The 25,541-nt window shown below is 38.5% G+C and overlaps 1 protein-coding gene across 2 annotated transcripts in view; it reads left to right on the forward strand.

The window, feature by feature from the left end:
• LOC139744119 (uncharacterized) overlaps window positions 1–25,541 on the forward strand; it is a 124,959-nt gene that overhangs the window by 23,435 nt on the left and 75,983 nt on the right. For both annotated transcript variants that reach the window (XM_071654574.1, XM_071654575.1), the window contains exon 2: window positions 13,322–13,448. The gene's annotated coding sequence lies outside the window, so the exon portion shown is untranslated. The remainder of the gene's footprint in view (window positions 1–13,321; window positions 13,449–25,541) is intronic.

Genomic DNA, 25,541 nt, shown 5'->3' on the forward strand with positions numbered 1-25,541 from the left:
CGTGTACATTGTACATGTACACCATACGACGTGCAATTATCGTATTCGCCATCTTGAAAGACGTACTGGTATTAACAAACCCGAGCGAAATGCATTGTTTTTCGGCTCCATACGTTGAGCTCCGAGGAAGGTGCCAGGGAAATTTGACTCTCTCAGTGAGCCAATCAGAAGGCGATGTGGTTGCTAGAGGCAGAGCTTAACATCGATTGGCACCATCGTACGGATGGCTGATTCTCCCCTCGCATCGCCGCTCGGACATTGTCTTTGAGAAAGAGGTGAATCTTCAAAGCCTGTTTTCTCGCAATTTTGTCAGGCTAACAACTTAAAAAGTGCATTTTATTTCTCTTTCTATGCCCACTTATGGTGCCGAAGAATACAAGTGTTTTATATCAATGCAAAGCTTAGGAAATGGGCAATGAGACTCAGTGAAAAAATGAATTTTTAAAATTCCCAACTTTTGCCTGAAACCGTTGTTGCCGGTCACATTTATGCCTTTTTACTGTTTTGACGTATGGATGGTGCAGTAGGGGGATTCAAAAAGCTATCTCAAATTGAGTCTTTTTATTTGAAATTTTGTTTTAAAAAATGAAATATTTGCCGTTCATGAGAAAAATCCAAAATTCATGGTTTATGGGGAACTAGATGCTTCTAAATTTTTATAGGCCTGTGCAATGCTATGTAATTTGTTTTTGTTTTTGTTTTTGGTTTTTTTGTTTGTACCGGCTTGTCCATTAAAGAGATGGGAAATTATCACGCTTATTGTGTTTTGCTAACTATTCATTATTGTTAACGGCACTCATGGCATGCAGAAGATTAATTGACTTCTTGATATTTGAGAAAATATCCAATGTCCATCTTTTTAAAATTTCTTGTAAAACAAGCGATTAAGAAATATTCGATTTGAAACACCCTTGGGTACTGAAAATGAATTCTTATTGGTGAAGATTGTGAAATTATGTAAAAAAAAATTGTTAGATATTTTGAAAGATGAATAATCATAAACAGACCACCATAATATTAATGGGAGTTAAATTACTTTTAATTTTTTTATAGAATAACAATTAAAAGGTCAAATGGTTGCTAAAATACAGTCTTCCTTAGCAGCCAATGTGTAGGATGGAGGAAAGTAATTATCAAAGTACATATATGCACCATAGCCATGGATAAAATGCTATTTTCAGTCATTAATATGAGCCACATCTTTATGTTACATGTACACCAATTATCGAGCACTCGTGCAGTTATAATCATAAACACTTTCTTTTCAATTTATAACTGAAATGTATAAATGTATACATACATGTATGGTGATGCGAGGGACAATTTATCAGTAGAAACACATCAGGAAGCGAAATTTGCGGTGTACCGAAAGTCTCAAATTACTGGGAGAATTCGCCCGCATTATTCAAATGGTCACACACCTGCTTGCGTTCACAAGGCTGATGCATCTTTCGTGTTGTAGCATCCTATACAATACTGTATACGCTATATATTTCGCGGGGGGTTTATTTTCGCGAATTTCGCGAGTTGGGAGCTATTCGCGAAATTAACAACAAGCGAAAATATCACCTTCCAAAATGAATCCCTTGCCTTGGTGATACGAACATTTCAGTAGTAGTATACCATGTCACGGCTTACCGAACAGACCATACTGGCTATTGTTTACGCACGTCCACGTCTACTTACGAATACTGTAGAGAGCCAATCCATTATCGCAAGGGGACCACTCGTCAGAAATCTAGCGCGATGGACTTAACCACTTCAAAAGTGTTGAATTCTAACTTACTAGTTCGCAGAGTTTGGCAAGTCTTTTTCATGCAGTGTATAACTAGTGTCATTCTTATTTGCTAGTAAGTTGAAAATTCACACTTTCTTTGCCACTTCATATTTTCTCTGGTCCCCCAATCGCGAATTTAACCACTCGCGAAAATGTGTGACAGCGACAATTCGCGAAAATTTATGTACGCGAAAATTATAGCGTATACAGTACATGCACTGTACACTTGTACTGCGTACTGTAACTTATCACCTTACGGCTTACTGTAAAAGTGGATATTTTCGCGTGACTAATTTTTCGCGCTTGGCCGGGTCGGAAGAGTTTCGCGTGTTTTTAATTCCGCGGAATCAAGACATCACGCACAGGCACATATGGCAAGCAAAAATATTCGCGTGCTTTTATTTTCGCGCTAGTTTCTGGTTGCGCGAAATGCGCGAAAATTTGAACACCGCGAAAGTTTCCACTTTTACAGTACATGTTAGTAGGGTGTAACGTTTCCTGAACAGATAGGAATAGCTTGTTCCTTGTTTGAATGAATTATTTCGGAGGATATCAACTGGACATTAACTGGATTTGCAGCAATTTTTTTTTTCAAGTGGCGGCAGATGACAGAAATAGGGAAGGGCATTTCATTCTTGGATGGCAAAACAAAGCGGAATGCTGGCAGAATGCTGTTGTAAGTAGCCTATACACCACGTACATGCTTCTTCTAATTTGAGACTTTGCATCTCCCGAAACATTCGGCCACTTTCTCCTTCTCAAAGCAGCAGATTGAATTTGACTCCTGACTCACTGACTGGCAGTGAGAGCAGTACAGAAGCAAAAATAACTGATAGGCATTTCATGTCCTGATCTACTTTATACTATCTTGATCGTTTTGTTTACCTTCCCATGCCACACGTCCTACTTAAAAATATGCGACTTCTGATGTACAGCAAGTTCTCTCGCAACTCCCCGCATCACGGCGTATCACCGCATATTTCTCGCTCACTAGAAACAGTTCGGGTAGTCGTAAAATACTAGGTGATGCGAGGGACAAAATCCATGGTGATGCGAGGTGATACGAGGTGTCCCCTCTAGAAACACACTCGTAGTTTTTAGCAAAATAAGGACCTTTGTGTTTGTACCCGACAAGGCGTTGCCGTGGTAACGGCATATTTTCTTTAAAATCTTGTGGAGTGAACTACTTCCACAATTTTTAAGCTATTGAACTCAGATTTGGTGTACATGGTGACATTGAGGTATACAGGTACATGATGATGTGCAAGATATGTTTTGTATGTTTGTCGGAAAAAGAGTTGCCATGGTAACCACAATTTCCCAAAACATTATGGAGTGAATTACGTTCGCAGTATTTAAGCAATTTATTTCAGATTTGGTATGTATAATGATCTGTACATGTAGTTATGAAAAACACACTTTGTGTTTGTACCCAACAAGGTGTTGCCATGGTGACGGCATATTTTCTTGAAAATCTTTTTAGTGAACCACATCCACAATTTTGAAGCACTTTGATGACATTGAGGTGTAAATGTGCAGGCCATCTTTCTTATGTTTGTTGGAGAAAGTTGCCATGGTAACCACAATTTTCCCCAAACCTTGTGGAGTGAACTACTACCACAGTATTTAAGCAATTTATTTCAAATTTGGTACACGTGTATGTGTAATAACTAAAGATGTAATTATGCAAGACACACTTTGTGTTTGTACCCAACAAGCCGTTGCCATGGTAACAGTATGTTTTCTTGAAAATCTCTAAGATTACAGTTATATACTCCAAATAAATTACTTTGAAGGTGAATTCTCTTTAAGTTTGAAGTTTGGATTTGAAATATATCTCTTATGACACAAGTCCTGGAACTTTTCTGACACAACTCGTATTTCAGAGAATCTTCTCCCCAAGTCAGCGTTGAATGTGCAACTCATTTTTCTGATAATTCCGTTACTATCACATGTAAACCTTTGCAACCGAGCAAGTGAGAATTGTCTTTGGGATGATAGTGCGAGTACCTCTTCATCTTTTAAATGTATTGAGAAAAGGCAAGGTAATCAGAGCAGTGTACAGAGGGAAAGAATATGAGCTAAAATTCTCTGATTTGTAATTCCATTACCACAGAATTGCCCATGTTGAGCATATTACAGTGTCATACAAATCATGAGAACTATACCTTGCCTTGGAACAAAACTACAGTGTAGTGTGATGCATTTGGGGAGTTTTTATTGTAAACGGTCTACTGGTAAATTGATATCAAAGGCTGGTCAACTTGCCATCTAGCATTGAATAAATGCTGATTTTCAACCTCCAGGACTTCAGGTTTTTAGTTCAGATGTACAGTACATATTAAATGATACCCTGAGATCCCATTTTTGTGGTAGTTGCGTGCGCACTTTGTAGTTCAGGATCAAGGTGAAGAGGAAGTTGTAAAGAAAGATGAACAGGATGTGAGCTTCCTTTTGCACTTTGTACTTTACACTGTGCCCTTGTACATGTATGTGGGAATTAAACCCATACCCCCTTTTTTTTATTAGCTCACCATAGCCAAAGGCTCAAGTGAGCTATTGTGATCATTCATTGTCCAGCGTCTGGCATCCAGAATGCATCTTGCATACTGATAAATTTTTTACATTTTCATCTTCTTTAAAAACTTGATTGGAAATGTTTCATAATTAGTCTGACGTGTATTAACTTATACATTGTACAAAATACTGTAAATGGAAATTTTGGCGGTGTTGAAATTTTCGCACATTTCGCGCAACCAGAAGCTAGCGCGAAAATAAAAGCACATGAATATTTTACTTGCCATAATGTTCCAGTAGTTAGTGTCTTGATTCCGCAGTATTAAAAACATGCGAAACTCCTCTTAACCGGCTGAGACCGAAAAATTGTAGTTGCGCGAAAATATCCACTTTTACAGTATACTAAAATACATGTATTCAAAATGCAGTCAGCCATGCATATTCTTTAGCCTAAACAGTTCTATATGATTTGCTGGCTGGCATGCAACAAGTTTTTACACCTTACTATTTGGAAAAATAGAAGATTTAAAAAAAAATTGACTCATGCAGGAAGTGCTGTCAAACAAGTTTAGCCATGATGACTTTCACAAGGATGCCAGCTGATGGGCTAACTGAGAAACAAATGGTTTAGTGCCAGTGAAATCACAGTGATGAGGAGATGTACATGTAGCTTGTCAGACATGCACGGAAGAACCTGTTAGCATGGGTTTAGTAATCGGCAAGACTCTTTTATAAATACAACTCATGTCATGGTAACATCACAGTACATTGTCGGTGTGTGTGTCACGTGAATAAACCTGCTTTGATCTCATTGCTACAGCTGTAAGTGAAAAATATTGAAATGCAGACCATGTAAAAACAGAAAAAAAAAAACCGAAATCATATGGTTTTCATATTGTTATCATTGCACAATCCAGTGTGCCAATCACTTTGACAACTCTTTAGAAGCTATACAAATTGTACAATAAGGCTTGTGTCCAGGATTGTGTACAGTGATATTGATTAGAGCATCGTTTTTCAACTTCACTCGTACTACATATTGCGTTGCGGTACCGTAGCAAGCTTGATACCAAACTAGTCTATCTAGACTCGTGAGCATACACAAAGCACTGGGACAGTATCAGAGGCATGCGCTGCTAACTGCAAGCTACATAGGGTTACTGTGTTGCCTGAGAGACCGCTTTCGGAATTTGTAGCTCTGAAGTAAGCCACTAACGATATTTCATTGCAAATAAAGAAAATTAAAATGAAACTAACTTTATTACAATTACAATGACATTAAAGTACATGTGCAATGTATGTAAATCATCACTGGCCACCTGGCCATAGATTGTTTGTTTGTGGGTTTTTTTTTTTATCCCAAGTCTTGCTTTGTTTAATATATTACTATCTCATTCAACTTCACATTCAATATATGTAGATGACTTTAAAAATGAGTGTATACAGAAATCATGTGAACTTGCCTAAAAACAAGGGGGCTTTGCCTCTGAACCCGAACTTTTAATTCCAGGGGCATCAGCCCAACATCATCATCATCATTCCAGCTGAATACCTCATCAAACAAATCACAGTGTGCCAATGCTCCAGTGGTTACAAGGCACATACATTGCACAAAAACTTTCTTTTCAGAATACTGCTGCAAAATGGATGAATACAATATTACTTTAAAAAAAAAAAAACTTACTTTGAAATATAAATGGAAAGAATGAAGTAACATCAAGAGAAATCATACCAAAAGAGATATGAGAAAATACTGAAGTGAAACCAAAAAAAAAAAAAATGATATATGATTGGCTTCACAAAAACAATAACATAGGAAACATCCCATGGGTGGAACACTTCTCACATGCACATCGCCACGATAAGCAAAATCAACGGAAAATTCAGTATATTTTAACTTTTCTAGCATAATGAGAGAGTACATTTGTACTTGGCTTTCCTCTTTCAAAGAACAGGGATATTACCCTTTCCATTCCAAATATAGGTTAGTCTGATAAGAAAGAGTAAAATATTAGGAGTTCAACTGTAAAATATTGATCGAAATCGGATGAAAAATAAGGAAGTAATGACATTTTGAAGTTTCACTAAGTTTTGAAGAAACAGTTCTTGAACAGTAAATATGAATATGTAAATGTCAAAGTGAGCATGTCATCCCCTCACAACTTACTGTATAGTCTATACACAGGCGCGCCAGAAGCATTTTTGGATTGGGGGGCATATATTGGAGGGGGCTCACGATAGACCATACATATGTTACACAATATACACATACTGTACACACACACACACACACACACACACACACACACATATGTACAGTGCCGTACTGTGGGGCGAGACATGGGGGGGGGGGGGCACCTTGTGGAAAAGTAATTTTGAGGGTGTGTATGCTTGTGCGTGTGTGCGTGCGCTGTCAGTCTGCAAACGTAATGGGACTACAATACATTAGGCCAAGTAAAAAAAGAAACCAGTTTCTCGTCCTCGCGCGCATCGATTTTGGCCGCCGCATCGATTTTTTTACTGTTTACTATTTTCAAAATGGCGCTGAAAATACCAAGAAATTCATAATTCTCGTCCCGGCCCGCTCCCCGCCCGCATCGATTTTCAGTTGCCGCATCGACTTTTTGATATTTACTATTTTTTCGGCCGCCGAAAAAAAAAATCAACAATTCACCCACCAATCGTGATGTCTTATTTCTAATTACACCTTGCGTCCTCTACTTAGCTGTAGTACAGCTGTAGCTTCTGTAGTTTGTATGTAATAACGCATGCATTTCACACTGCGAGCTCGGCAAGAAGGAATGACCCACAAAGCAGTTGAAGTGTAGTTGGTGGATGGGCGGGCCTGGGCTGTGATGTACAGCGCACTCGCTCGGTACGTCGTGATGTAGACAGGACGTTGAGCACCTTCTGTACATTTCTCTTGTGCTGTTGCCCGCTTCATGTGCTGCTAGATTGATTGCTGTAGATTGATTGCGCACATGTAACCCCGTTATAACGAGATCCGTGGGACCGGCGATATTACCTCGTTATAACCGGTACCTCGTTATAACCATACTCATTAAAAACAAAGAAAAACATAAGCATGACGTCATATACCCCATCAATGAAACTTAAACATATCCTTTGCGTTGTTATTACACAATTATTGAGCGTTATTATTGAGAGAATAAAGGGAGATTTTGTGAATTAGACGAAGAAATAGAGGCTGAAATGATAACTTAATTCTTTACTGTAATTCTTGTTTGCTAAGCTTTTTCTAAACACCAGCGCAAATATGGGGGCAAATATATACTGTAGAGTAACATACAGGCCTTATTTACCGTAACTTGCTAGGTATTTTTACGCTGTTGGTGCCCAGCGGGAATGCGATGATTTCATGAATCATTTCGGCTGTAATCTTGTACACATGTACAATGTATGATCGTTGCGCCCAAATGGATTAAAAATGCGTTCTTTGTTTTCTTCCGAAAATCTCTTCGCGTTTTGTACGACCGTTCTTGAAAATATGTGACAGGATTGAATGTGGGAGGTTGTCATCCTGTTTACGCAAATCTGTACCAGATCTATTCAAACTAATAAATGCGTTTGTTTCTTTTTCTGATTTAGGTTGACATGCGTCATTCAACTTTTTACGCTATACTGTCACCTGGCGAGATCGCGATGATTTCAGAGTAACATACATGCATTGTTTACCGCTAACTTGCGAGGTATTTTACGCTGTTGGTGCCCAGCGGGAATTCGATAATTTCATGAATCATTTGGGTGTAATTTTATTCAATGTATGATCGTTGCGCTCGAAGGGATTAAAAATGGGTTCTTTATTTTCTTCCGAAAATCTCTTCGTGTTTTGTACATCCGTTCTTGAACTGTTGAATGCGTTTGTTTCTATTTCCGAGCACCGATTAAGTAGGTTAACATGCGTTATTCAACAATTTTTACGCTACTGTCACCCGGCGAGATCGCGATGATTTCATTCATTATTTCGGCTTTAATCATACACACTCATATTTAAATTATCATTCGTTAAATGATAATGAACACATCCAGATCTATTCAAACTAATACATGCGTTTGTTTCTTTTTCCGAGCACCGATTAAGTAGGTTAACATGCGTTACTCAACTATTTTAACGCTACTGTCACCCGGTGGGATCGGGGCGATGATTTTGTCATTTCGCCTTTAATCATCCAAACTCATATTTGCTCAAAACCAGCAAAAGAACTGAAAGTCGGAACTAAAATTGGGAAGGATATAATGATGAGTTGCACACGCATTCCAATTGTCCATTTTTGGTCAAATTTTATTGTCGCTACATGAAAAGTTTTTGAATGCGTTATCTATTTTTTTTTCTCGTTGCGCTGTGGTCTGACCTCATATCACACACGCGATTCTCGCGAAAAAGAAAACCGAATGATTATGTTTAATAATTAGTAGGAACATCGGAAGGTGGTCCTGTGTCTTATCGCGTGATTAAGAAGAAAACATGGAAGGAACGGTTCTCTACAAAATGGGAAAAGACGTGGATAGCGAGATTTCGGTTTCCAATGTTTCATTTGTCGCGTGTTTGAAAGCGGCAATTTGGTCAAGAAATGGAACCTCGGTGTATCCGATCAAATTGCTTATGTTTTTCCTTATCATGATTTACCGAAATTGTCCTCGTTGTAACCGGAATCTCGTTATAACCGAACACGTTATAACCAATTCGTTCTGCCATTACACGCAAAGGAAAACGGGACCGACGCGATCACCTCGTTATAAGCGGTTCCTCGTTATAACCGAACTCGTTATAATGGGGTTTCCCTGTAGTAGAGGAGACCAGCCAGCCAGCATAGCATGCGTTCTGGAGCTGGAAAAAAAAATCGTGGAGTGATGGAGAGAACCGATCTCAAGCGCACGTGTGCACAGCGAACGGCTTTAAATAGTGAATAAAATAGTATTCAACTGGTTCGTATTCTGTCTTTCAGTAAAAAGGAAATCAGGTGGTTGTTTCACAGGGTTGACAATTGGCAGTACTGTCTGCGGCATTTTAAATCCTTGAGCGAATAAGTTTTCATATGAGAAAAGATCTAACTCAGTAAGATTGTGTTGTGTTGACAGACAAAAATAATGCTATGCATTTCCAGAGATAATGGTTGGATTCATAGGTTCAACAAGTGATGCATATGATAAATGTGTATATTTTGTGTTTAAAAAACGTGTTTTTTTTTTCCATACCCTTGATATGACTGAATGAATACAGTCACAGTGTAGTTAAATTGGTATACTGTCATGCATACACAGCAATATACGCAGATTTGGTATTGATTGTGCATCACTCAAATGATAAGTGGTTTATATCACAGTATTCACATATATAAACACATATTACTTTCATTTTGACAATCCTCGAAAAAATAGTAAGATATCAAATAGTAAGGACCTCCCTCATCGCCTTGCTCAAAAAACCCGGACGAGAAACTACTTTCTTTTTTTACTTGGCCTTACGGATTGTGATACATTCAACAACGCAGTCATTGAGCAACATTGGAAGTTTTCCTTACATGGATTATGGAAGGACGGTGTGAAACGACAAATTACTGTCAGCAACATCAGGAGAATTGCATAACAATAAAATGCGAGCAAGCGGAGCGAGTGAGCTTGAAAATTTTGACATTTTACAGCCCCAAAACTGCCGTTTGTAGCTATATCTTTCGCTTTGGAAATTAAGGGGGGGCGGTCGCGCACCGGGTGCAACTGCTGGCATGAGCTGTGTTCAGACGGAGGCAGTTTTGGTTGGAGTAACTTCGGAGGAAGGGTCAGAGGAAGCTTGGTCGGAGTAACTTCGGAGGATAGGTCGGAGTAGTGCCCGTCTGAACAAGGTCGTGGTAACTTCCTCCGATCAGAGGAACTTAACACGACCTCTTCCTCCGAACGAGATACTCTTGAGTTTTCTCAGGAGTATCTCGCTACCACGACTAGCCGGTCGGAGTAAATTGCCCGTGCAGACAAGCCCTCGGAGTATCTATGAACTTGCATGTCTTAGACCTAGGTAAAACTTCCTGGGTCAAATTGCAATGTTGACATTTTGCGACTACACGTGCGCGTGTAGTGCAATTCTAACCTAGTCGATCGCGACGGAGAAGCTAGCGTTCATGCAGAAATTTCCATTAACAAGAATGGAGAAGACAAATGCCACTGGTAAAAAACAATTGCATGATCGACGAGCGCGGCGCTACCACTTCTGGAAGTTACGCCGACCCTCGCACATAAATTGGTCGGAGTTTCTTCCCACGACCGTCGTGTGGACACAAGGGTCATGGTAAGACTATGCATTAATATGAATTTTAATTGCCATGCCATAAATTTTTACTCCGACTAGAAATACGTCTGAACATGGCTAATTACTAGCAGCAACATTAGGAGAATGGCATAACGATTCAATGCAAGCGAGCGAAGCGAGTGAGCTTGAAAATTTTGACATTCTACAGTCCAAAAACTGCCGTTTGTAGCTATGTATTTCGCTTGGAAATTAAGAGGGATGCACATCGGGCTCAACTGCTGGCAATTACAGGCAGCAACGTTAGGAGAATGGCATAGCGATTAAATGCGAGCGAGCAAAGCGAGCGAGCTTGAAAATTTTGACATTTTACAGTCCCCAAACTGCCGTTTGTAGCTATATTTTTTTTTCGCTTTGGAAATTAAAGAAGAATTTTTAAAAACTTGCTTCAAAAGGAGGGTTGGCATGGGCCAGTTGTGCCCGCCTCTAAATCTTAAAGCTAACATTTTGATATTTACAGGATTTTCCATAGCCAAAAGCCTCTAAAATCTGCAACGGTTAACGTTGAATGCGGTTGAGATAATTTGCTCACACGCAACGAAAAAAGAATGTCTAGACATTTATGAGAGTTAGAATTACTAATCTTAGCTAATAAATTTCCCTATTTGTATTGTATTTATATATTCTATATATATTTATTTATTTTATTTTATTTATCTTTATCTATTTATTTATTTATTATTATTAATTTTTTTTTTTTTTTTGGGGGGGGGGGCAAAAACGCATTTTGCCCCCCCCTGCCCCCCCCCCCCCCCCCCACTTCCGGCGCCTATGTCTATACATTATAAAATTTTGAACTTTCCAGTTTTTCTTTCAAATGCAATTATACCCGAAGCTCAAATCCTGATACAGCTGATCACTGTTCTGAAGTTATTCAACCCAGGGCCCTGTTTTATGAAGACTTAAAATTGATTATATAGTTGATTTCAACTGTAAGTCTATGGCAGCCTGTGTGGTAAGGAAATTCAAAATCAGTTTTATCTTTTGATAAAACGGGGCCCTAAGGAATAACATCATGTTTCAGACTTCAATGACAGAAACATTGAATTTTCATCATTTTTTGTACACGATCAATGGAAAATTGTGAGGTTATGACATGGTCACTCACTCATTTGCATATTCATAGCCACTGTACAGGAACTCTTTTGCAGAAATTACCAAAATTTCAAAATGTCATAACTTCCTTATTTTTCATCTAATATCAGTAAAATTTTTACTGTTGAACTTTACTCTTCTAAGCTACATGTATTGCGATCACTCTTCGTCCGGCATGCATCGTCTGTCTTGTGTAAACTTTTTATATTTTCATCTTCTTCTTGAGCACCCCTTGACCATTTTTCACCAAACTTGGCTGGTAGCATCCCTAGGGGGATAGGATCTCAATTTGTTCAAGTGGGCACCATACCGCACCTGGGTGACCCCCAGAGGGGCCCAAACCTCCCAAAATTAAGGAATCTTAAAAAATCTTCTTCTTTAGAACCAGTGATGATAGAGCTACAATGTACATGTAAGTTAACACTATGAGTTTACAATAGTACAATGATGACTGTAGTTTCAAGTTTGCTCATGGGGGAATCAGGGGTGCCCCCCTTGGGACCCAGGAGAGGGGGTTTGGAAGGGGTTCTAATGCGGCCCAAATTGTACATTTGCATCTTTTTCTTGAAAATGCCATAATGAATTTTCACCAAACTTGGCAGGTACAAAGCATCCCTAGGGGAAAAGAATATCGTAATCATCAAATGGGCACCATGCCCCACCTTAGGGGCCCCAGGGGGGCCGAAATTAGGGCCGAAATTGTACATTTTCATTTTTTCTTGATAACCCAATAATGAATTTTCACCAAACTTGGCAGGTAGCATCCCTAGGGGGATAGAATGTCAATTCCACCAAATAAGCACCATGCCCCACCTGGGGGCCCCCAGGGTGCCCAACCTACTCACCACCCCCCCTCCCCAATAAGGAATCTTTAAAGATTTTCTCTAAAACCAGAAGTGATTTTTTTTTATGAGTCAGTATATTGAGGAGTGTTGTTTCAAGTTTGTTCATGGCAGGGGTGCCCCCCTCCCCTCCCCCTCAGGATCTCAAAGTGTTTGAATGGGCATCATGCTTTCCTTTGGGGCCCAGGGGGTTCAAACCTCCTAAATTAAGGAATATACAATATACAAAAACTGCATAATCCAATATTCTGTAAAGTACAGATTACTTGGCAGGTATTTTAACCAGTGTGTGATGGAATATAACATGCAAATGGACACCATGCCCCTAGCTCTCAAAGCTACCCCTCACCACAAGTTTCCAATGTTCTCAGGTAAGAGTCTGCAAGAATGCATGGAAGGTGAACTTGCGATACTCAGTTGAGCGCGAGACCCCGGATCTCTTGTTTATCAGACTAACTTATTTTTTGACTGGATTTCCCCTTAAACATAACATAATATGTTTATATTTCCTTTTGTATCTTGTGGTGATGTTATGAACTGTTGTACATGTAGTCCTCTCATTCAGAATGGCAGTACTAATACATGTATGTTCTGCTAATTGCAATACATGTACTGCTGCATACCCTAACCCATATAATATATTTATTTGTATTTCATTCGCCTTTAATAATGTCATGCCCTGGTCTTTGAGCCATTTTCAGTTGTAAGTACTGCAAGATTCAAACTTGATTTCATACTTGATCATTGTGTTCTTGTCTCCTCATTTCACAGTATTCCAGGCATGTACAGTACATGTATGAACACTGTACTGCTCGTCTGCAAAATGACTCATTCAGCTCATTACCAGCTTGCAGTGAGAGAACTTCCAGTACGAGCAGGCAGGATTTGTGAACAATAGGTGGGTAATTTGCAGTGAGTGATTCTGTATATCCTTGTCTTGTATAGATCACATCTGTATACTATATGCATTAATTACTGAACTGTTTTACCCTAAAGCAGATATTTATATTGGCACTTGCTGTTTGATGGAGATTTTTGTTTTTCCTTCAATGAGAGTGTGCCAATGTTGATAGGAAGGTGAATGTTGCCATGAATATTTGATAGATACAATATCTGCTTCATTCATTTGATGCTGTGATCTCTAGTGTTCTATACACATTGTACTTGTGAAACTAACATGCAAATATACGTGGGTTCCATGGTAATGTATATACACCTGTAGCTAGTTAAAGATCCAGGAAAATAATGCTCTGAAGGCCTTTATAAACATTCAAATAACTGTAAATGTATGTAATCCACCCTTATATTCCTTTGGAAATCTCAGGTTTGAGCAGGAAATGAAAGATACTACCCAGTTTGTGAGGATTTCATGCTTGCAAAGCCCTGCTTCAGAAAAAAAAGACTTGTGGGCGTGGCTCGTGATATGATTGTGATGTCATGTCAGGAATTCTTAGCTGTACAGCTCTGTGTAGTAAAGTCCTAAAAACTGTGTTTTTTCACAATAAATGTTGAAATGACGACAAACACCACTGGCTGACTAATTTTGCATCAGTTTTCATGTGAATTATTTTTTTCCATTTCTTATTGTAATTAGGTAGATTATACAATTTGTATGATTTTTAAGTGTTTCAGAGTGCATTTTTATGAGAGAAGTCAAGAGCAGGTGATTTGTTTGGTAGATTGAGCAGAGCACAGTCATTTCTTGAGTTTGGCTGGTGAGTCAGGCCAATCTCGAGATGCATTGTGATGGACAATATAAAAAAATTGTAACAACTAGTTTAGAAGTCCATGTTATCTCAAGCTACAGTATTAGACCCAAGTGCAAGGCCCGTTCACTAATGAATCACTCACATGGTCACTCACTGTGCACTCTAGCCCGTACTGTATAAAGTGCAGTGCTAAGAATGTGCTTGATCTAGCTGGGCGGCTAGCTGTGTCTGCATGTGTGATGATCCTTAGTTTGTTCTTGAACCAGTTGAGGAGATTGTTTTTATTGCTGTGATTTGTAAATTGTAATATCCTGACCTCTAAATTAGAGTTGTGAGTTAGCTTTTAAAGGACAAGTCCACCTTCATATACATAAGGATTGAGAGAATGCAGCAATATTAGTGGAACACATCAGTGAAAGTTTGAGGAAAATTGGACAATCCGTTCTAAAGTTACGAATATTTCAAGTATCTGCGCAGTCACTGCTGGAAGAGAAGACTACTACAGTGTGTGATGTCACATGCGTACAACTACTAGTATATAAGGAAAATAAAAAGAGAATTTCACAAAACTTGACTTTTTGAATAAAGTGCACATTTCTTCGACTTGCTACTGACGTATGTTAAGGGTAATATTATTCCCCCTGCCTTCTGAAAGAGAGAAGTCGAGTGTTCTTTTGTTATGCGAGAAAAATGGAAATATGTTGAATTTTCTTTATTCTTTCTTTATATCGTTGTACTCATGTGACATCACAAGCTATAGTAGTCTTTTCATTCAGCCGTGACTGAGCAGAAACTTCAAAAATTCATAACTTTTGAACGGATTGTCCGATTTTGCTCAAACTCTCACTGATGTGTTCTACTAATATTGCTGCATTCACTCAACCCACATGTCTATGAAGGTGAACTTGTCCTTTAAATTCTCTGCAAAATCAGTAAATCAATTTGGTGTTTGCACAGCGCAGTGGTTGATTTGAGCATACACTGTATGGTACAGTTGTACCAACGTTAGATGATGTAAGAGCCCAATGAAAAGAGACAGATTATACATAATTGTACCATCAGTGTATAAATCAATATGACATAGGATTTTCGGACCATTATCTGTTACTAGATGAGGCCTACAACAGAGTCCCCAGTTACTGCATTTCATTGCAGTTTGAGGGACATGTGGCAACACAGATTGCTGCAGTGATGCTAGCCAATAAGAGAGACATTAGACTACTGTTTAGCAACAAATAGTACTGTATCAGAAACACTTCCTTCGCCTAAACAGAGACAAGTCGGCGTAATTTTTCTGTAGCGAGTAGAAACATTGAATCAGTGGCATGACAGTGTGGCTGACAGCAGTAGCCTTTGGCACTGTTAAGTTTCACTGTGCCGCTAAATGGACAAAATTGAAAATGTAGATCTTGTAGATTATCTAGAACTTCTCTAGAATGTGGACTACAAGTATTTTGACAAATTTCATCAGAAACACTTTCTTCACGCTGTCTATAGCAAATAGAAATAGACTGTGTGATTATAGTATTTATCAGAGGGATTCGAGACATCACAAACAATAGTGAATTAAACCAGGCAGTAGCACTGGGCCTACAACAGAATCTCTGGCAGGGCTTGTGTCTGAAGCACGCAAAGTGCACCACTGGGACTGACGGGTTAACACCATGCACCATCTACATGTAGTCCAAATACTGGCACAGTCTGCTTGTAGTGTTGTCACACTGTAAAAACTCCAACATGAGCAATGCTTATTCAATGGAGACACTGCAAGTATCATTTAATTGTTCTATTTCGACAGATTTAGTATTCCAGCAAGTTACACTAATGTAGTAGATTTCTGTTGTCAAGCCTTCTTACCACATAGTTGTGATCCTTAAATAGAACCATCTTAGGCCCTATCTCCCTGTCTTCTCGACTCCAACTGCATCATCAGCACAGACTCTGGCCCCAAACTATACTAGGTCTAGAAAGTATCCAGATATTTTTCTTTGGCTGGTAACAATTGAATTATTTAGGCTACTCTTCTGTTGAACCTTCTAAATATTCTCTCTCCCCCCCCCCCCCCCCAAAAAAAAAAAGTCAATAAAAAAATTGTAATGGGCAAAGGTTCAAAGACAAAGGATAACGTAAATCGATACATGTTTTTATCATAGAGCTCATTCCTGAGATGACGTCGCATGGTACTTTGCCTGGTTCGCTGAGTTTTAGCAGAATTTAGAGGGGCATTCGAGGCCCGATGATATGGTGCAATTAACTCACTGATAAGAGGCCAAAGCTTTTGAATTCGTAACGGTCATCACTAAATACCTTGAAACTTCACACATATGTCTAGTATGGATATATGTCACACAGGGTAGTGTGAGTGGGCGAGAGACGAACCCTGAATGTGCTTATAACTGTTTCATGCTGCACGAAAACCAATACATCGGACTTGTGTACTGTTTACATTATGGATTTTACATGGGTCAGAAATGACAGTGGTTTCAGTTTTTTCCTGACATAAGCTAGCGCCAAATATTAAAGAAAAGATATTTGGAACATAGTATGGACATACTGCCACAAGTCATACTGAAGTTTTATTTTGGGGCAAAAAAAGAAAAATGTGAAAAATTAACACTTTTTTAGAGTCTGACTTCCTACAGTGTACGTTATTTTCACAGGTTTATCCTCAATAAAATCCAAATTAACATTGCCAGTTAGAGAATAGTTTCTCCTTTAGTTTGCTGTATAGATTTTATCATTTGATGGCGTATGAGGCGAGATATTGTGATTGCCGTGCAACATAACCCCAGCGGTTTTGCGTACACAAGCTGTTTACTTTATACAAATGAGGCTTCGAGGTCATAAGCTTTGGCCGAGTTAATTGCACTGTATCGCCGTGCCTGATTCCCAAGTGCAGTTTTCTTTCTCAATATTTTGTTCTTCATTCAGAATTGCAAGAAATTAGTATGAAAATCAAATTCAGTGAGGAAAATTATCTAGGATGATGTCTGTGAAAAGAAATGATTTCCCTGGACCTTTATCACATATTTGCAGAATAAGCAACAAGAGATGCAAATTGTATCATTCTCTAGAAGTTTTAGATGTCACATACGGTGTAGATAAAAACCTTAGATATTCACCTCTTGATTGGTTCATAAAAACTCGGGTATGAATTCGCTGGTTTACATGTAGAACAATAATGAGCATGCATCCATCTTGGAAACCTCCAAGCCAACTTTTAAAAGTTTGAAAACAAAACCAGCAATATTTCTTATGTTTAAAAGTGTGGATGACCCTCGTATTCTGACTGGTAGATGCCTGAAGTGTGCCTTGAACATACAATGTACAGTACAGATACATAGAGAAAAGAGACACAGAGAGAGGTACACTGTATAAGAGGGGGTATATTAATAGGAGGAAAAGGAAGTGAACCAGCACCCTGTCAGATGAGAGGCATGATTTAACATGTCTATTGGGAGATGAGGAGGGAAGAGTGAGTAAAAGCAGGGAGGTGGGACCTCCCTGGTAGAAGGCAGATTCAAGGACAGCAAGAGGGGTGGGGGGAGATAAGGCTGTGGTGTATGTGGCATCACATCAGCACTATACTCCAGATATGCATGTGTGACTATGTATGTGGCAGTATGAAGTCAACAGATGTACAATTAAACCAATCATTGGCGTTTGAGATGTCTCTCAGGGAGAAATGTTTGATTATATTGAATTATGCTATGAAGAAAAATTAAGCAAAACTTGGCCTTTCAGTCTTTTGATTGCTGTAGGTACAGTTGTGTATTTATGCAGTGTGTACAAAATTACAAATACAAATAGTGCATGTTCTATTATGCAATATACTGGAATAGTAAATATTGTGATTAAAAGCAAGATTCGTGATTGGCCAGATTGATACCATGTGACTTGCATACATTTTGTTAAAGTACACAATAAATATAACTACACGTATCTTGTTTACATTTATGCACTACTGCGCAGTCATGGCATAGGCCCTACAAAACAGTCAAGCGTCCCTGGGTAGTACTGATAACTTATATGTTTTCTACACATACACAGTATAACAAACATGTAATGGGTGTTTTGCTACGAGCATGCCAGCACGTCATACACTGTGCCTACAGTATGCCCTGCAGCCACCCAGCGCAGCAGTGTGTAGTAATATGAAGCACAGCATAGGCATGCACTCGCTTGATATAATATACAGCAGTAATAGTCAGTACCCAATGTCCGTGTAGTCCAATCCTAAAGGCAAGCAGTGTGAACTGAAAGCCCCATTTTAAGTCTTAACAGTGGAATGTATGGAAAATGTATAAAAAATCTTTGAGGCAAGAAAATAAGTTAAATTCCTAGTTTCACGTCCTTCATTTCTCTGCATGGTGTTCATTATTCCAAAAGAAGAATAATGCTCGTAATTCCGATGGCTTGTTATCCAGAACTAAACTAATTTGTTAATCTGAAAATGTATTAGGGCTTGTCAATCCAATTTGTGGCATTATTCTGAATGTTCGTTAATCTGAAAATGAATAATGTACAGGTGTGAGTTTCTTCAGTTTGTCTCCCTCTGCAAATTAAATTTGTTAAGATCGCAACTGCTGATCTGTAAATTAACAAACATGTCGGAAAAAAGGAACCAGTGGGACTCGAACCTGTCATCTACCGCTTTCCAGGCAGCGACACTACCACAAGGCTGTCCCTGATTGCCGGCAGTGACACGATGAACATGGAACAAATACCTAAGCTCCGAAATTCCGACATTGTTCCAGGGCGGACAAGGCATAGGATAAATGAAAGAAAGATATTATTCAGAGGGGTTAATTTACAGATCAGCAGTTGCAATCTTAACAAATTTAATTTGCAGAGGGAGACAAACTGAAGTAACTCACACCTGAACCTTCACCCCTCTGAATAATATCTTTCTTTCATTTATCCTATGCCTTGTCCGCCTTGGACTACTTAACATAACAATGTCGGAATTTCGGTGCTTGGGTATTTGTTCCATGTTCATCATGTCACTGCTGGCAACCAAGGACAGCCTGGTGGTACATGTAGTGTCGCTGCCCGGAAAGCAGTAGATGACAGGTTCGAGTCCCACTGGTTCCTTTTTTCCGACATGTTTGTTAATTTAATACAGATCAGCAGAACGGTGTTTGCGATCTTCACAAATTTAATTTGCAGAGGGAGACAAACTGAAGAAACTTACACCTGAACCTTCACCCCTCTGAATAATATCTTTCTATCATGTATGAATTATGTAGTATGGAACTTATTTCTTTTTCAGCTAAAATAAAATGAACTTACAGAATACTGAATCTTCTTTCATTTTCGAATGAACGAACCTTCAAAAATGAAATTTCATAGATTAACGAATCTTCAAAAGAGCAAAGCCTTTTTATTTATTTATTTATTTTTCTACTAACAAACCTTCAGAATAGCAAACTTTCAGAGTAATGACAGTAACATTTTTTCTATTTATTGGGCAGTGGAGGATAGTTCAGAAAAGATGAATAGATGGGCAGGAAAAGCAAGAAATAGATTAATTCATGTTTGACATCGTTTATACTTTTATCGGGCAGTGAGTATACCTCAGGAGAAGTATAGAAGATGGGAGGGGAAATATTTAATGCAAGAAATAAGGTTTATTTCTTAGCTTGACATCATTCACTTTTTTGCACAGTTTTCGTCATTCTGAAGGGAAAAAAAGAAGAAGGTTTGTTATTCTGATGGTTTGTTATTCCCAAACTGAAATTTGCAAAATCCCTATGCCCAGTGATGTTTGTTTCTCCGAAAATGTTATAGGTTTTGTCAATCCAAACATTTGTGGCATTGTTCCGAAGGTTCATTAATCTGAAAATGAAAAAAGGGGGTTTGTATCTGAAAAGAAATTATCGTATTCGTATCAACTAACCTCTGATATATCAATACTTATCTGCATTTTTGGAATAGCAAACTTTGGAAAAGCGAAACTTTTTTTCTTTCATTTTTGGATTGAGCAACCTTCAGTGTAATGAACTTTGATATTAACGAAATGGCTGTAACACCTCCTTTTTTTAAATCGAGCAGTGTGGGGTACTGTAAAACGAGGAATTTTGCATGCATTTAATTTCGCGAATTTCGTGAGCGCCAAGATTCGCGCAATTAAAATGCACGCGAAAGTTCTTGTCTACATGCATTGAATGCCAGTGGCAGTTCGCGAAAATTTCATGCCGCAAAAAAGGCCGTCGGCTCCAATTCGCGAAAAATTCATGCCGTGAATATATCATGTTTTACAGTAATTCAGAAAAGAAATAATATTGAAAGGAGAAACATTTAAAGCAGGAAAAGGATTATTCTAAGTTTGACATTGTCTACCAGTATACAAGATGTATGTCTTTTTATTTGGTCAGTAGGGGATAATTATTCAGGTAAGAAAGGAAAAAAAAGAGGAAAAATACACAATATTGTAGGCTTATTTGAGACCAATTAAATGAAAGAATTTAAAGGAAACCGAAACCCAACAACAAATGTGGATTGAGTGAAAGCAGCAACATTAGTAGAAGTCGGTAGAAATTCAACATGTCAAATCTCTATGACTGGCGCTAAGACCCAGTCGTACGACTAGAAAATGGCAAGACTGTGAAGTCACACTTCTAGTCTTAAGGTCTTAAGACCGGTGAATCGGGGCAAAATCGTGTAGTGTGCGGCGGGCTTAAAGGACAAGTTCACCTTCATAAACATAAGGATTGAGAGAATGCAACAATATTAGTAGAACACATCAGTGAAAGTTTGAGGAAAATTGGACAATCGATGCAAAAGTTATGAATTTTTAAAATTTTTGTGTTGGAACCGCTGGATGAGGAGACTACTACAGCCTGTGAGTCATATGCGTACAACAGTATAAAGAAAATGTAAAGAAAATTCAACATATTTTCACTTTTTTCGCATAATAAAAGAGCACATGACTTGCCTCTTTCTAAGAGCAGGGGGAATAATATTACCCATAACATTTGTCGGTAACGAGTCGGGGGAATGCGTACTTTTTTCAAAAAATGAAATATTGTGAAATTCTCTTTATATTTTCCTTATATTGTTGTACGCATGTGACATCTAAGTTATTCACACACTGCAGTAGTCTTCTCATCCAGCGGTTACTGCACAAAAACTTCAAAAATTCATAACTTTTGAACGGATTGTCCGATTTCCCTCAAACTTTCAACGATGTGTTCTACTAATATTGCTACATTCTCTCAATCCTTATGTTTATGAAGGTGAACTTGTCCTTTAAGGTATAAGCATTTCCTAAACGTCTTTTGAACAATTTATAAAGGCAAAAGCAAGAAAAAGGAAGAAAAAAAAAGAAAATGCCCCCTCGTGTTGAACCATGGAGCTTCTGTTTGTGAGATAAACGCCTTACCGATCTAGCTAGAAACGGGCTCAATAAACAATATCATTATTTTTGCATGTATTTGCCCATAGACGGGCGCGCGGATTTCTAACTTTCACGCGGCCGCACGACCTTGTTATTTGTCAAAAATGACTAAAAATCAATGGATATTGATCCTTGATGTATCAAGAATCAAAATCACTCAAAGAAACGGAATTTCTACTGTCCGTAAGTGCTGCGCGTGCGGAAATTGACTTTTATTGAATTTTATTTTATTTTATGTCATTTTTATTCTTTATTTTATTCATATTTTTTCATGACAAAGTTTAAAAAAAGAAGAAACGATGGTGAATCATGTAAAATATAAGCATTTCTATATGTCTTTTATACATGTACAAAGTATCAAGGCAAAAGCAAAAAAAGAAAAAGAAAAAGGAAATGCCGCAATCGAGAATCGAACCCACGAGCCTTAGATTACGAGGTTAACACCTTAGCGAATAGAGCTAAAAAGGTTCCCATAGACTTTGTACATAGAACTCAAAATCCCTCAAAATCCAATCCAAATTCTGATTTTCAATCGAAAATGTCAGCATGATCCGGGCTTCTGATAAAAAAATAAATGGAAGGAACGTAAAAGCGTAATGTCTCACCTATAACTTACTGAAATTTCAGAGAAAATCGATCAAAGATAAATGAGCTACAGCTCCGAGAACATGACCATGTCAATTCCGGATTTTGAAAAAATTCAGTTCCCATAGACATAACTCGTAAACAAGAAGAAGTTTGACAAAAAATCTCCAATCAAAGTTTTGACCATGATACTATTATCGAAATGAAAAGTATTGAATATATCATCGGTAGTACAATAATTAAGCTAAAACATATTCAAAATTCGAAGAAAATTGACTGTAATTACTGATATATTAACATTTAAAGTTAAAAAAAACGTTTTGTGATTTTTTCAAATCCAATTTTTTGAATTAGGATGACGTTATGATGTCATGACATCCGGACGAGCAAATGACTACATCAAATCACATCTACAACTCATAAGCTTTCTATACATGTAATAAAAAATGGGGGTCACCGTGCATTCTGAGGAGCTAGAGCTCAATAAACAATATCATTATTTTTGCATGTATTTGCCCATAGTCGCGTGCGCGGATTTCTAACTTTAACGCGCATCAAAAATTACTAAAAATCAATGGATATTGATCCTTAATGAATCAGGAATTAAAATCACTCAAAGAAACAGAATTTCTAACATCCGTACGTGCTGCGCGCGCATAAAACGCTCGCACGAATGCGCACGCGCGGAAATTTTTGAAATGCTCCAAATCTTCTGAAATGTACTCTCGTTTGATCAAAGTTGAATTTTGAGCATTTTGAATTTTTGACGCACGCATATGCGTGCGTCGTGATGCGCACGCGGTCAGGAATGTACATGGTAGTAGATATGGACTTGAAGTTTATGTCTACCACAGGAATTTCAGAAATAACATTTAGTTAGGAAGATATGGTCAAGTAGGTGACTCAATGTGAAAAACACAAAATGGCGCCTACGTGACGTCTTGCATGACTGATTCTCATGAAAAGTCTCTAACTGAAACCTCATATGAATGTCATTGATCATGGAAATTTTCATGATCATTGAATAATGAAAACTGATAGAAGTGGAACTAACAAAATTTGGAAGAAAGAAATAAGAATATATAAAAAATAATAAAGATTTTGACAATCACAAGAGGTGATACGCTGATGGCGTATCACCTAATTAAAGACACACAAAAAATGATGACTCCGATCTCGATATGAATGTGACGCACCTGTATACATTTCTCCATTAGGTACAGTACTCTACAATCGTGAATTTAGCCACTCGCAAAAACGATGGGTAGCCCAGATACGCTAAATATATGGTGTATACAGTATTTTATTGTCATGAAAAGTTTAATGTCATTAGATATTGATATGAGATATGTTGACTGAAAATTTCATGTTAACTGGTCATGTTATTGTTGAGATATTTTGTTCTCAAAATTCGTCAGAAAGAAAGAAGAATTAAAAAAAAAGGAAGATTCTGTAGTTAGCATATCACCTAACAACAACAACACACACTCACAAAGAAATCCTTGGTCTTGTTCCGGCCCTCAAGAAAAAGAGAGAGGTTTCTGTGTATGGTTTATGAATAATTGTTAGATGAGAGACAGGATGACAGAAAGAGGAGGGGAAGTCGTGGTAAAATGTCACAGCATAATGTAGGGAAGAGAGAGAGCGAGATATCTGTAGATGCTTCTGACAGTCATCTGAGGAATTGCAGGACAGAGTGGGAGAAACGGGCAGGCATTAGAGCACAGCGAAAAAACGTTTGGCATAATGTGGGGCGAGAGTAATGTGTTCAGGGGAGAAGGTTTCTTTTGCAGGCCACTATCCAATGAGAACTGCTGGAGGACTGTAGCTCATACACATACATGTATGCGCACACATGCACACACACACACAAACACACACACACACACACACACACACACACACACACACACACACACACACACACACACACACACACACACAGGTCTACTGGACATACAACTGTATGTATGCATACACATGCATACACGTGTGTATACAATTGTATGCTGCAGAGCTTCTGCTGGATTGCTGAGTGCCTCCGATGCCTCCTGTTCGACCCTATCCATGCCATGCTACTGTGTGAATAAATACTAATTTTCCTTGCTTGTGCCAGGTTTAGGAGTGTACAGCGACTTACAGGAATTCACATGACAGCCAAGTAGCAAGTGCGACCACAATTGGGAGCAATGTCACCCCCAAGTACATTGTAATATGTTTGTGTGTGTGTCCCTGCGAACCACAGTTGCAATTGCTGATTCCATTATGATTTTCAAATCAAGAGTATTTTCTTATGGAAGTTTTCCAAATAACAGGACATCTGTACCATTTTCACTGGGAAATATGATTTGAGGAACATAGGTTCAGTGGCTTTTTATGCCATTCCTGCTGAAAGAAACAACAACAAATAAAAAAAGTACCATGCACTCGTACATTGTACATTACACAGAACCACTGTAAGAGCACTAGTGTTATCCATCTGCATCAATCAGCTCAAAGTGATAAGGTGACTGCTGACATGTTCATACAGTATTTTTAATTTTGGCCACTGCCTTTATGACTAAAGCAAGATGTTGCATAACCAGTGTTCTGGCATGAAACCTTTCATGGTACACTTAATTGTGCATATTTCTACACAATACACAAAGTGACTTTGATATCAAGCAACCAGCATGTTAGAGGATTCCTCTTTATCACACCACCAAAAAAAAAAAAAATTATATGGTTTAGAAGTACCGTACTGTAAAAGTGGAAATTTTCACGCTTTTGGCGCAATCAGAAACTAGCGCGAAAATAAAAGCATGCAAATATTTTTGCTTGCCATATGTTCCAGTTAGTTGATGTCTTGATTCCGCGGAATTAAAAACATTGGAAACTTCTCACCAAGCCAAGTGCCAAAAATTATTCATGCGAAAATATTCACTTTGACAGTACGGTATCACACAATTTTATGCCTCCGCCATGAAGTGTCGCCGGAGGCATTTTGTTTTCGGGTTGTCCGTCCGTCCGTCCTTCCGTCCGTAATCAATTTTGTGGACAGCGTATCTAAAAAAACTGTTAAAGACACTCAGTCGTGGCGAGTGGTTTGTGCGGCACGGAGACGAACGCAACACGCTGCCTCCCCCATTCTGTATCAAATGTAGTGACCCCCGAATGAGAATAGCACTGGCTCAATGGGTCAGCGAAAATACGGTAGGCTACAAGAGAGCTCCCTGTGCTTATCTCCTAACCCAAAGTGGCTGTCCCAGCGAGCCACGAGAGCTTCCGAATGGACGCACACTCTCAGTGCGCATGCTCA

This window comes from Diadema antillarum, unplaced genomic scaffold (genome assembly GCF_040938485.1).
Source record: "Diadema antillarum isolate AM-2024a unplaced genomic scaffold, OU_Dant_1.0 seq00001137_RagTag, whole genome shotgun sequence".
Classification (NCBI taxonomy): Eukaryota; Metazoa; Echinodermata; class Echinoidea; order Diadematoida; family Diadematidae; genus Diadema; species Diadema antillarum.